We start from the raw sequence: 14,802 nt of genomic DNA, 5'->3' as shown, positions 1-14,802 counted from the left end.
TCCTAGATGAGTAATGGATTTTTGCCGCCGCAGTGGACACCTGACGCGTCTCCTATAGCTGCGAGCGAGGCTCTGGTTCCGCTAGCACCCGGCGTGGTACTCCTCCTTCCAAGCTTTATAGGTTCTGTGGAAAAGCGGGGCACACCGTGGATGTTTGCTATGGAAAGCACGGTTATCCCCTAGGTCATTTGCGATTCCCAGGACGGCCACGCATCTCCAGCGAAAGGGCTCCCTCCTCTATGCACAGCATCGTCGCCTCCTTCCAGCCCTCTTTGTTAATGCCACCGAATGCCCTAATTCAGAGGGTGAGGGATGCGTTGAAGACAACCTAGGAGCAGTCAGTAATGGGCTTGACCCCCTCCCAACACAATACTCTCTTGGCATTTTTGAAACGGGCTGAGGCCTATGCTTCAGAAAATAAGGATGAGAAGGGCTCCACTTCCTCTCAAACTGGGCTGCTTCCTAGCCCATTTTTGGGTATTTATTTACTTTGTTCTTTATATACCTTTTTTATTTTAAATAATATTATATCATCCTGTAATGTTTCTGGTACTTGGATAATTGATTCTGGTGCTACACATCATTAACTTCAAATTTTTCAAATTTTGTTTCTTACACAAAAATTAAACCTATTATTGTTCATATGCTAAAAACTTTCATAAGTCATTGCATAATATAAAGGTGTTAAATTTTCAACATCTTTATTTTTGAACGATCTCTTGTATTTGCCAATGTTTTATTTCAATCTAATTTTCATTTCAAAAATTACCTCTATGCTTCATTATGATATTACTTTTTCTCAATATTCATGTCTTTTACAAGAATCAAACACATTGAGGATGATTGATTTGGGTAAAGTAAGAGAAGGACTATACATCTTTGAAAAAGCCATTGACACCACTGATGAGCGGATAATTTATACGCTTTTTGGCATTATTTTTAGATAGTTTTTAGTTTGATTTAGTAGTTTTTAGTATATTTTTATTAGTTTTTAAGCAAAATTCACATTTCTGGACTTTACTATGAGTTTGTGTATTTTTCTGTGATTTCAGGTATTTTCTGGCTGAAATTGAGGGACCTGAGCAAAAATCTGATTTAGAGGCTGAAGAAAGACTGCTGATGCTGTTGGATTCTGACCTCTCTGCACTCGAAATGGATTTTTTGGAGCTACAGAAGTGCAAATGTCGCTCTCTCAATTGCATTGGAAAGTAGACATCCAGGGATTTCTAGAAATATATAATAGTCCATACTTTGCCCGAGTTTAGACGATGCAAACTGGTGTTCAACGCCAGCTTTCTGCCCTATTCTGGCGTTAAACGCCAGAAACAAGTTGCAAGCTAGAGTCAAATGCCAGAAACAAGTTACAAACTGGCGTTTAACTCCAAGGAAAGCTCTACACGTGAAAGCTTCAATGCTCAGTCCAAGCACACACCAAGTGGGCCCAGAAGTAGATTTCTGCATCAGTTACTTATTTCTGTAAACCCTAGTAACTAGTCTGATATAAACAGGACCTTTTACTATTGTATTAGACAGCTTTTGGAACATCTTTGGACCATTGTTCACGTTTTGGGAGGCTGGCCATTCGGCCATGCCTACCTTATTTTCACTTATGTATTTTCAACGGTGGAGTTTCTACACATCATAGATTAAGGTTTAGAGCTCTGCTGTTCTTTGAGTATTAATGCAAAGTACTATTGTTCTTCTATTCAATTCATGCTTATTCTTATTCTAAGATATTCATTCGCACACAAGAACATGATGAATGTGATGATTATGTGACACTCATCACCATTCTCTCTTATGAACGCGTAATTGACAACCACTCTGTTCTACATGAAAACAAGCTTGGATGTATATCTCTTGGGTTTCTAATCAACGATTCACATCGAATCCTCTCTGAAAATGGGGCATCTAAATCCGAGATTAAAATCTTCGTGGTATAGGCTAGAATCAATTGGCAGCATTCTTGAGATCCGGAAAGTCTAAACCTTGTCTGTGGTATTCCGAGTAGGATCTGGAAAGGGATGACTGTGACGAGCTTCAAACTCACGACTGTAGGGCGTGGTGACAGACGCAAAAGGATAGTAAGTCATATTCCTATATGATCGAGAACCAACAACTGATTAGCCATACGATATCTGTGCATGGTATTTTTCATCTGAGACGAGCAATCCGACAGTTGATTAGTCATACAGAAACCGTAGAGGACCATTTTCACTGAGAGGACGGAAAGTAGACATTGACAACAGTGACACCAAACATACAGCTTGCCATAGAAAGGAGTATGAAGGATTGAATGAAGTCAGTAGGAAAGCAGAGATTCAGAAGGAACAACGCATCTCCATACGCTTATCTAAATTCCCATCAATGAATTATATAAGTATCTCTATCTTTATTTTATGCTTATTTATCTTTTAAATTATTAAAACTCTATAACCATTTGAATCCGCCTGACTGAGATTTATAAGATGACCATAGCTTGCTTCAAGCCGACAATCTCCGTGGGATCGACCCTTACTCATGTAAGGTTTATTACTTGGACGACCCAATGCACTTGCTGGTTAGTTGTGCGAAGTTGTGAAAAAGAGTTGAGATTACAATTGTGCGTACCAAGTTGTTAGCACCATTAAGATCACAATTTTGTGCACCAAGTTTTTGGCGCCGTTGTCGGGGATTGTTCGAATTTGGACAACTGACAGTTCATCTTGTTGCTCAGATTAGGTAATTTTTTTCTTTTTTTCAATCCTTATTTTATTTTCAAAAAGTTTTCAAAAATCTTTCAAAAAAATTTTCTTCTTCTTTTTCATTTTTCCAAAATAATTTTCGAAAAAATAAAAAAAATTAATAAAATCATAAAAACAAAAAATATTGTGTTTCTTATTTGAGTCAAGAGTCAATTTGTAAGTTTGGTGTCAATTGCATGCTTTTAATAATCATTGCATTTTTCGAAACTTCATGCATGTGTTCTTCATGATCTTCAAGTTGTTCTTGATGATTTTCTGTGTTTGATCTTTGCATTCTCATGTTGTGAGTATTTTCTTGTTTTTCATATGCATTCTTGTTTATTAGTGTCTAAAAGTTAAAAATTTCTAAGTTTTGTGTCTTGCATGTCTTTCTTTTCTTGAAATTTTTTCAAAAATAAGTTCTTGATGTTCATCATGATCTTCAAGGTGTTCTTGGTGTTCATCTTGACATTCATAGTGTTCTTGCATGCATCATTTGTTTTAGTCCAAAATTTTTATGTATTGAGTAATTTTGTGGTTGTTCTCTCTCATCATTAAAAATTCAAAAATAAAAAAATATGTTTTCCTTATTTCACTCATAAATTTCGAAATCTTTGGGTTGAGTTAGTCAAAAATTTTTAAAATTAGTTGTTTCTTGTTAGTCAAGTCAAGATTTCAATTTCAAAAATTTATCTTTTCAAAATCTTTTTCAAAATCAAATCTTTTCTTTTTCTTTTTATTATTTTTGAAAATTCTTTAAAATTAATTTTCAAAAATCTTTTTCTTAATTTTATCTTTTATTTTCGAAATTATAACTAACAATTAATGTTTTGATTCAAAAATTTCAAGTTTGTTACTTTCTTGTTAAGAAAGATTCAAACTTTAAATTTTAAAATCATATCTTTTGATTTCTTGTGAGTCAAGTCATTAATTCTGATTTTAAAAATCAAATTTTTTTCAAAATAAATTTCAATCATATCTTTTCAATCATATCTTTTTTTTTCAAATCATATCTTTTTCAAACTTTAATTTCAAAATCTTTTCTAACTTCTTATCTTTTCAAAATTGATTTTTAAATCTTTTTCAATTAACCACTTAACTTTTTGTTTGATTTTTAAAATTCTTATCTTTTTCAAAACTACCTAACTAATTTTCTCTCTCTAATTTTTGAAAACTCCTCACCCTTTTTCAAAATTCTTTTAATTAACTAATTGTTTCAAATTTTAATTTTAATTTTATTTCTCTTCTTAATTTTTGAACTCTAACAAAATTTTAAAATAAAAACAAAAATATTTTCCTTTTCTTTTTAATTATTTTCGAAAACTATCTCTCTCTCATCTCTTTCTATTTATTTATTTAATCACTAACACTCTTCTCTTCTTCTTATAATTCGAACCCTCTCTCCCTCTCTGTGTTCGGATTCTTCATCTCTTCTCTCTACATCATTCTTCTATTCTTTTCTTCTTCTACTCACATAAAGAAATATCTATATTGTGACATAGAGGATTCCATACTTTCTTTGTTTTCTTCTCTCTCATATGAGCAGGAACAAGGAAAAAGGTATTCTTGTTGAAGCTGATCCTGAACCGGAAAGGACTTTGAAGAGGAAGCTAAGAGCAGCTAAAGCACAGTACTCTGAAGAGGACCTAACTGAAATTTTCGAACAGGAAAAGGTTATGGCAGCCGAACCCAACAACAACAATGCAAGGAAGATGCTTGGTGACTTTACTGCACCAAATTCCAACTTCCATAGAAGAAGCATCTCAATCCCTGCCATTGGAGCAAACAACTTTGAGCTAAAGCCTCAATAGTTTCTCTGATGCAACAGAATTGCAGGTTTCATGGACTTTCATCGGAAGATCCTTTTCAGTTCTTAACTGAATTCTTACAGATCTGTGATACTGTTAAGACCAATGGAGTTGATCCCGAGGACTATAAGCTTATGCTTTTCCCTTTTGCTATAAGAGACAGAGCTAGAACATAGTTGGACTCTCAACCTAGAGATAGCCTAAACTCTTGGGATAAGCTGGTCACGACTTTCTTAGCCAAGTTCTTTCCTCCTCAAAAGCTGAGCAAGCTTAGAGTGGATGTTCAAACCTTCAGGCAGAAAGAAGGTGAATCCCTCTATGAAGCTTGGGAAAGATACAAGCAACTGACCAAAAAGTGTCCTACTTACATGCTTTTAGAATGTACCATCTTGGATATATTCTATGATGGTCTGTCTGAATTGTCTAAGATGTCATTGGACCATTCTGCAGGTGGATCTATTCACCTGAAGAAAACACATGTAGAAGCTCAGGAACTCATTGACATGGTTGCAAATAACTAGTTCATGTACATTTCTGAAAGGAATCCTGTGAGTAATGGGACGCCTCAGAGGAAGGGAGTTCTTGAAATTGATGCTCTGAATGCCATATTGGCTCAGAACAAAATGTTGACTCAACAAGTCAATTTGATTTCTCAGAGTCTGAATGGATTGCAAAATGCATCCAACAGTACTAAAGAAGCATCTTCTAAAGAAGAAGCTTATGATCCTGAGAACCCTGCAATGGCAGATGTGAATTACATGGGTAAAGCCTATGAAAACACCTATAATCCCCTCATGGAGAAATCATCCAAATTTCTCATGGAAGGATCAACAAAAGCCTCAACAAGGCTTTAATAATGGTGGAAGAAATAAGTTTAGCAATAGCAAGCCTTTTCCATCATCCTCTCAGCAACAGACAGAGAATTTTGAGCAGAGCCCCTCTAGCTTAGCAAACATAATCTCTGATATATCTAAGGTCACTCTAAGTTTCATGAATGAAACAAAGTCCTCCATTAAAAATTTGGAGGCACAAGTGAACTAGCTGAGTAAAAGAGTCACTGAAACTCCTCCTAGTACTCTCCCAAGCAATACAGAAGAGAATCCAAAAAGAGAGTGCAAGGCCATAACCTTACTTGGTGTGGCCGAACCTAGAGAGGAGAAGGAGGACATGAATCCCAGTGAGGAAGACCTCATAGGACGTCCTCTGGACAAAAAGGAATTCCCATTTGAGGAATCTATGGAATCTGAGGCTCGTCTAGAGACCATAGAGATTCCATTGAACTTACTTTTGCCATTCATGAGCTCTGATGAGTATTCCTCCTCTAAAGAGGATGAAGTTATTACTGAAGAGCAAGTTGCTAAGTATCTTGGAGCAATCATGAAGCTGAATGCCAAGTTATTTGGTAATGAGACTTGGGTGGATGAACCCCCTTGCTCACCAATGAACTGAATAACTTGGTTAGGCAGACATTACCTCAAAAGAAACAGGATCCTGGTAAATTCTTAATTCTCTGTACCATAGGCACCATGACCTTTGAGAATGCTCTGTGTGACCTGGGGTCAGGCATAAACTTAATGCCACTCTCTGTAATGGAGAAACTGGGAATCTTTGAGGTACATGCAGCCAAATTCTCATTAGAGATGGCAGATAAATCCATGGAAGATGCTTATGGACAGGTAGAGGACGTGCTAGTAAAGGTCAAAGGCCTTTACATCTTTGCTGATTTCATAATCCTAGACACTGGGAAGGATGAGGATGAATCCATCATCCTTGAAAGACCCTTCCTAGCCACAGCAAAGGCTGTGATTGATGTGGACAGAGGAGAGTTGATCCTTCAATTGAATGAGGACTACCTTGTGTTTAAAACTCAAGGATCTCCCTCTGTAATCATGTAGAGGAAGCAAGAAAAGCTTCTCTTAATGCAGAGTCAAACAAAGCCCCCACAATCAAACTCTAAGTTTAGTGTTGGGAGGCCACAACCAAACTCTAAGTTTGGTGTTGAACCCCCACATTCAAACTCTAAGTTTGGTGTTGGGAGGTCCCAACAATGCTCTGAACATCTGTGAAGCTCCATGAGAGCTCATTGTCAAGCTATTGATATTAAAGAAGCGCTTATTGGGAGGCAACCCAATTTTATTTATCTATGTTATATTCTTTTTTTTAAGTTGATGATCATGTGGAGTCACAAAAACAACTGCAAAAATTAAAGAAAAATAAAAATAGCATTAAAAATAGCACACCTTGGAGGAGAAACTTACTGGCATTTAAACAGCAGTAAAGGTAGCAAAATGGGCGTTTAACGCCCAGTCTGGCACCATTTTGGGCGTTAAACGCCAGAAAGAAGCACCAGATTGGTATTAAACGCCAGAAAGAAGCAACAAACTGGTGTTAAATGCCAGAAACAGGTTGCAGCTTGGCGTTTAACACCAAGAAAGGAATAAAAGCTGGCGTTTAACGCCAGAAATAAGCAGCAGTCTGGCGTTAAACGCCAGGATTACACACTAAGGGCGTTTACACGCCTAATTGGAGCAGGGATGAGAAATCCTTGACCTCTCAAGATCTGTGGACCCCACAGGATCCCCACCTACCCCACCTCTCTCTCTCTCTTTCTCTTCCTCATTCATCTCTATAAATACTCTACCCAAAACACCACTCACCAATCAAATCATATCCTCTTCCCTATATTCTCTTCACCAATCACCTCCATATCTCTTCCCCAAAAACCCCACCTACTTCACTTTCAAATTCAAACACTTTTCCTTCCTAAACCCACCCAATTCCATTCGGCCACTCTCCATCTCTTTTCTTTTAAANCTTTCCCTATAAATTTCCCTCTTCACTCCTTCATTTTCACACATCATAACCACTCTCCTACCCTATTGGTTGAACCTCTATCTCCCTCCATCTCCTCCATTTTCTTCTTCTCCCCCTTCTTTCTTTCTTCTTTTGCTCGAGGACGAGAAAACCTTTTAAGTTCGGTGTGGTAAAAGCATTGCTTTTTTATTTTTTCATAACTATTTATGGCACATAAGGCCAGAGAAACCTCTAGAAAGAGAAAATAGAAGGCAAAAGCTTCCACCCCCGAGTCATGGGAGATGGAGAGATTCATCTTCAAGGTCCATCAAGACCACTTCTATGAAGTTGTGGCCAAGAAGAAGGTGATCCCTGAGGTCCTTTTCATGCTCAAGAAGAATGAGTATCCGAAGATCCGACATGAAGTCTGAAGAAGAGATTGGGAAGTTCTCACCAATCCCATTCAACAAGTCAGAATCTTAATGGTTCAAGAGTTCTATGCCAATGCATGGATCACTAGGAACCATGATCAAAGTATAAACCTGAATCCAAAGAATTGGCTTACAATGGTTCGGGGAAAATACTTAGATTTCAGTCCGGAAAATGTAAGGTTGGCGTTCTACTTGCCAATGATGTAAGAAAATGCACGCCCCTACACTAGAAGGGTCAACTTTAATCAAAGGTTGGACCAAGTCCTCATGGACATATGTGTGGAAGGAGCTCAATGGAAAAGAGACTCAAGAGGCAATCTGGTTCAATTGAGAAGACCAGACTTTAAGCCTGTGGCTAGAGGATGGTTGGAGTTCATCCAACACTCTATCATTCCTACTAGCAACCGATCTGAAGTGATTTTGGATCGGGCCATCATGATCCATAGTATCATGATTGGGGATGAAGTGGAAGTTCATGAGATCATACCTCTAGAACTCTACAAGGTGGCTGACAAGTCATCCACCTTGGCAAGGTTAGCCTTTCCTCATCTCATTTGTCACCTATGCAATTTGGCTGGGATTGACATAGAAGGAGACATCCTCATTGAAGAGGACAAGCCCATCACTAAGAAAAGGATGGAGCAAACAAGAGAGCCCACTTATGGACCTCAACAAGAGCATGAGGAAATTCCTCATGAAATCCCTGAGATGCCTCAAGGGATGCATTTTCCTCCACACAACTATTGGGATGCAACTCAACACCTCTTTGGAAGGCTTGAGTTACAACATGGACCAACTAAGAGTGGAGTACCAAGAGCACTCCATCATTCTCCATGAGATTAGAGAAGATCAAAGAGCTATGAGGGAGGAGCAACAAAGGCAAGGAAGAGACATAGAGGAGCTTAGGCATTCCATTGGATCTTAAAGAGGAAGAACTAGCTGCCATCACTAAGGTGGACCCGTTCTTTAATCTCCTTGCTCTTATTTTTTTCTATTTTTTTTATTTTTATGCTTCATGTTTATCCATGTTTGTGTCTTCATTACATGATCATTAGTGTTTAGTGTCTATGTCTTAAAGCTATGAATAACTCCATGAATCCTTCACCTCTCTTAAATAAAAAATGTGCCTAATTACAAAAGAACAAGAAGTACTTGGATTTCAAATTTTATCTTGAAATTAGTTTAATTATTTGATGTGGTGGCAATACTTTTTGTTTTCTAAATGAATGCTTGAACAGTGCATATTTTTTATAGTGAAGTTTATGAATGTTAAAATTGTTGGCTCTTGAAAGAATGATGAACAAAGAGAAATGTTATTGATAATCTGAAAAATCATGAAATTGATTCTTGAAGCAAGAAAAAGCAGTGAAAAAGAAAAAAAAAGTAGCGAAAAAAGAAGTGGCGAAAATTAAAAGAAAAAGAAAGAAAAAGAAAAAGCAAGCAAAAAAAAAAAGCCAATAGCCCTTTAAACCAAAAGGCAAGGGTAAAAAGGATCCAAGGCTTTGATCATTAATGGATAGGAGGGCCCAAGGAATAAAATCCAGGCCTAAGCGGCTAAATCAAGTTGTCCCTAACCATGTGCTTGTGGCATGAAGGTCCAAGTGAAAAGCTTGAGACTGAGTGGTTAAAGTCGTGATCCAAAACAAAAAGAGTGTGCTTAAGAATTCTGGACACCTCTAATTGGGGACTTTAGTAAAGCTGAGTCACAATCTGAAAAGGTTCACCCAGTTATGTGTCTGTGGCATTTATGTATCTGGTGGTAATACTGGAAAACAAAGTGCTTAGGGCCACGGCCAAGACTCATAAAGTAGCTGTGTTCAAGAATCAACGTACTGAAGTAGGAGAATCAATAACACTATCTGAAATTCTGAGTTCCTATAGATGCCAATCATTCTGAATTTCAAAGGATAAAGTGAGATGCCAAAACTGTTCAGAAGCAAAAAGCTACAAGCCCCACTCATCTAATTAGAACTAAGTTTCATTGATACTGTGGGATTCATTGTATATTCTCTTCTTTTTATCCTATTTTGTTTTCAGTTGCTTGGGGACAAGCAACAATTTAAGTTTGGTGTTGTGATGAGCGGATAATTTATACGCTTTTTGGCATTGTTTTTAGATAGTTTTTAGTATGATTTAGTAGTTTTTAGTATATTTTTATTAGTTTTTAAGCAAAATTCACATTTTTGAACTTTACTATGAGTTTGTATGTTTTTATGTGATTTCGGGTATTTTCTGGTTGAAATTGAGGGACCTGAGCAAAAATCTGATTTAGAGGCTAAAGAAGAACTACTGATGCTGTTGGATTCCGACCTCCCTGCACTTGAAATAGAGTTTTTGGAGCTACAAAAGTCCAAATGGCGCACTCTTAATTGCGTTGGAATGTAGACATCCAGGGCTTTCCAGCAATATATAATAGTCCATTCTTTGCTCGAGTTTAGATGACGCAAACTGGTGTTCAACGCCAGCTTTCTGCCCTATTCTGGCGTTAAATGCCAGAAACAAGTTGCAAGCTAGAGTCAAACGCCATAAACAAGTTACAAACTGGTGTTTAACTCCAAGGAAAGTCTCTATACATGAAAGCTTCAATGCTCAACCCAAGCACACACCAAGTGGGCCCGGAAGTAGATTTCTGCATCATTTACTTATTTCTGTAAACCCTAGTAACTAGTCTGATATAAATAGGACCTTTTACTAATGTATTAGAAAGCTTTTGGAACATCTTTGGACCATTGTTCACGTTTTGGGAGGCTGGCCATTCGGCCATGCCTACCTTATTTTCACTTATATATTTTCAATGGTGGAGTTTCTACACATCATAGATTAAGGTGTGGAGCTCTGCTGTTCCTCGAGTATTAATGCAAAATACTATTGTTCTTCTATTCAATTCATGCTTATTCTTATTCTAAGATTTTCATTCGCACACAAGAACATGATGAATGTGATGATTATGTGACACTCATCACCATTCTCACTTATGAACGTGTGATTGACAACCACTTCCGTTCTACATGAAAACAAGCTTGAATGTATATCTCTTGGGTTTCTAATCAATGATTCACATCGACTCCCCTCTGACAATGGGGCATCTGAATCTGAGATTAGAATCTTCGTGGTATAGGCTAGAATCAATTGGTAGCATTCTTGAGATCCGGAAAGTCTAAACCTTGTCTGTGGTATTCCGAGTAGGATCTGGGAAGGGATGACTGTGACGAGCTTCAAACTCACGACTGTAGGGTGTGGTGACAGACGCAAAAGGATAGTAAATCCTATTCCTACACGATCGAGAACCAACAGCTGATTAGCCATACGATATCTGTGCATGGTATTTTTCATCCAAGACGAGCAATCTGACAGTTGATTAGCCGTACAGAAACCGTAGAGGACCATTTTCACTGAGAGGACGGAAAGTAGCCATTGACAATGGTGACACCCAACATACAGCTTGCCATAGAAAGGAGTATGGAGGATTGGATGAAGGCAGTAGGAAAGCAGAGATTCAGAAAGAATAACGCATCTCCATACGCTTATCTGAAATTCCCACCAATGAATTACATAAGTATCTCTATCTTTATTTTATGCTTATTTATCCTTTAAATTATTAAAACTCTATAACCATTTGAATCCTCCTGACTGAGATTTACAAGATGACCATAGCTTGCTTCAAGCCGACAATCTCTGTGGGATCGACCCTTACTCATGTAAGGTTTATTACTTGGACGACCCAGTGCACTTTCTGGTTAGTTGTGCAAAGTTGTGAAAAAGAGTTGAGATTATAATTGTGCGTACCAAGTTGTTGGCGCCATTGAGATCACAATTTCGTGCACCAACCACCAATAACACCACCATACCGTTACATTCAATAAATTTCACACACCGTCAACACACTACATTTTCTAAGTTATGGCATCTCCATTTAGGATATCTTTCTGGACAATGACTCAATTTCTTATATAGGCAATATCCTTTTATTTCGTCTCATCAAAATAAAATTTGCGATGTATGTCATTTTTCTAAGCAAAGAAAACTTTCTTTTTCACCAAATTTGAGTCATGCAAATGCTTTTTTTGAATTATTACACTTTGATATTTTGGGACTATTTAGAACTACTTCTATTTATTATCATAAATATTTTTTACCTATTGTAGATGATTTTAGCCTATTTACTTGGGTTGTTTTATTAAAGTCTAAAAGTGAAGTTTCACAACACATTACAAATTTTATTGCTCTAGTAGAAACTCAATTTAATTCAAAAGTTCAAATTGTTTGTTGTGATAATGGTCCTAAATTTTTATTTACTAAATTTGATTCATCCAAAGGGATTATTCATCAATGAAGGTGTGTTAAAACACCTCAACAAAATGGTAGAATAGAAAAAAACAAACATATTTTAAATGTTGCAAGAGCTCTCATATTTCAATCCAATTTACCTCTTAATTTTTGGTCTTATGCTATCAATCATGCGATTTATTTAATAAATTGGGTTCATAATCCATTTTAAAATTTAAAACCCCTTTTCAAGTTTTATATAATAAATCACTTAATTACAATGATTTACAGATTTTTGGTTTCTTATGTTTTGTTTCTACTCTTACTAACATTCGTTCAAAATTTGATCCGTAGACATATAAAGCAAGTTTTTTTGGTTACCTAAATAGTTTAAAAGGATATATTGTCTATTCTTTACATGATAAAAAGATTTTGGTATTTAAAAATGTTCTTTTTCATGAATTAACTTTTTCTTTAGTCACCAAAAACCCAAAACCTCTTCAGCCTACTACACCTATTCTTGTCCTAAATTCTCACTCTTTCTTACCTCCTGGACAACACACACACCAACCCATTCTCATTGATCCCACCACCCAATATGCTACTTCCCATTATCTTCACCCTAATATCATTTTTTAGAAATTCCTACTTCAATTCCTTCTTCATCAACATGTTTAACCCCTTCTCCCTCTCTTTTCACTTCTTTCCCGTCCTGTCATATTGACCCTCACACCACAATGACCTACTCACATACATCTTTTTCTCCTACTCCTAACTCCTTTATACCAACCCCTCCTGATCAATGATTCCTCTCTTCCTTCACTGATTTGCCCGTTTTCTCTCCTTCGCCTCCATCGCCACCGCACTGGAGCCAACGACCGACCAAGCCGCCCACTTATCTTTTCGATTGCCTATGGAACACTTCTCTTACTCCCCAAACTTCTCCATCCTTGATGTCAATATATCCAATTTCTTTTGTTTTTCTCCCTCTCCTATCTTTCTCATTCTCCTATCTTTCTCCTTCTCACACATCATATATCTTATTCTTGCATTCTGAGCATGAACCAAAGATGTTTCTGGAAGCCCATGGAGTTTTACATTGGCATCTAGCCATGCAGGAAGAACTTGTTGCGTTGGAATCAAATTGGACCTGGCACATTGTAGATTGGCCTCAGCAAGTAAAACCAATTGGTTGTCGTTGGGTATTCAAAATTAAACACTGGCCAGATCGAACAATCGAGCGTTACAAAGTCCGTTTAGTTGCCAAGGGTTTAACTCAGACAGAAAGTGTGAATTTTTTAGAAATATTCTCCCTTGTTGTAAAACCTGCAGCTATCCGGATTGTTCTTGCTCTAGCTTCCATTCAACGATGGCCTATACAACAGCTAGACATGAACAATACCTTTTTGCACAGTAATTTGTGTGAAGTTGTATATATGGAACTTCCTCCTGGTCTCTCTAGTCGGTCCAATCAATGCTACCAACTTCTCAAGTCTCTATATGGTTTCTGACAATCAAGTCGTATGTGGTATGAGAAGCTCTCTATTCTACTTATTTCTTGTGGATATCAACAAACCATTTTTTATTATAGCTTATTTATTAAAGTTAAAGGCAACAAATTTTGTATCTTGTTGATTTATGTTGATGATATTGTATTTACTGGTAATTCAGTTTTTGAAATGGCAGCAATAAAAAAAATTCTCAATGATCATTGTAAAATTAAGGATTTGAGGACTTTGAAGTTTTTTTTGGGTATTGAAGTTACTTATTCCAATTTAAGAATTTTATTATCCCAACATAAATACTGTTTAGATTTATTATCTGATTGTGGTCTTTTAGGAGCCAAGCCTGCTAGGGTTCCAATAAACAGTACAACTAAATTTTTACAAGATGATAGTTCCTTGCTGCAAGATCCTTTTATTTATCAACGGTTGGTTGGCTGACTCTTCTATTTAACCATCACTCGGCCAGATATTACTTACGCTACCTAACAATTGAGTCAGTTCATTGTCAGTCCAACTCAGAACCACTGTAAAGCAGCCTTGTGTGTTCTTCGATATCTCAAAAACAGCTCAGGAAAAGCTTTTCTTTCCCAGGAGTTCATCCCTTCAAATTCGTGGTTTTAGCGATTCTGATTGGGTCAGATATCCAGATACGCATCCATCTTTGACTGGCTACTACTTTTTTCTAGGAGAGTCCCTTATTTTCTGAAAAACAAAGGAACAAGCCACTGTTGTACGCACATCAACAGAAGCTGAGTACCGTACTCTTGCTAATACTACTTGTAAACTCTTATGGATATTGAATTTGCTGGGTTTCCTTTATGTTTCTTGTGATAGACATCTTGTTTTGCGATAATCAAAGTGCTCTTCATATAGCTGTCAATCCAGTTTTTCATGAGCGTACCAAGCATTTGAAAGTTGATTGTTATCTGATGCGCCAAAAGGCACATGCTAGGGTAATAAAGTTGTTTCTAGTCCCTTCCGCTGGTCAACTTGCAGATATTTTTACTAAGTCACTTCTAACTAAGTCTTTCTACATCAACTTATCCAAATTGAAGATTCTTGACGTATATCATCCATTAACCCAACATAACAATAATACAAAAGAAATTCAGGCCCAAATTTAATATTCATAATAAGCAATTCTTTACTTTTCTGTTATTTCTTTTTACTCATACTTTCTTTTTATTTTAAACTGTGTGACTCACCTTTTCTGTTAGGATAAGATTCTTTTTCTAGATTTGATAGTTGCCATATGAATTTAATGATTTATGTATTT

This window comes from Arachis duranensis, chromosome 4, assembly GCF_000817695.3.
Source record: "Arachis duranensis cultivar V14167 chromosome 4, aradu.V14167.gnm2.J7QH, whole genome shotgun sequence".
Taxonomy (NCBI): domain Eukaryota; kingdom Viridiplantae; phylum Streptophyta; class Magnoliopsida; order Fabales; family Fabaceae; genus Arachis; species Arachis duranensis.
The sequence above is the reverse complement of the archived record's forward strand: the minus strand, read 5'-3'. Positions refer to the sequence as shown.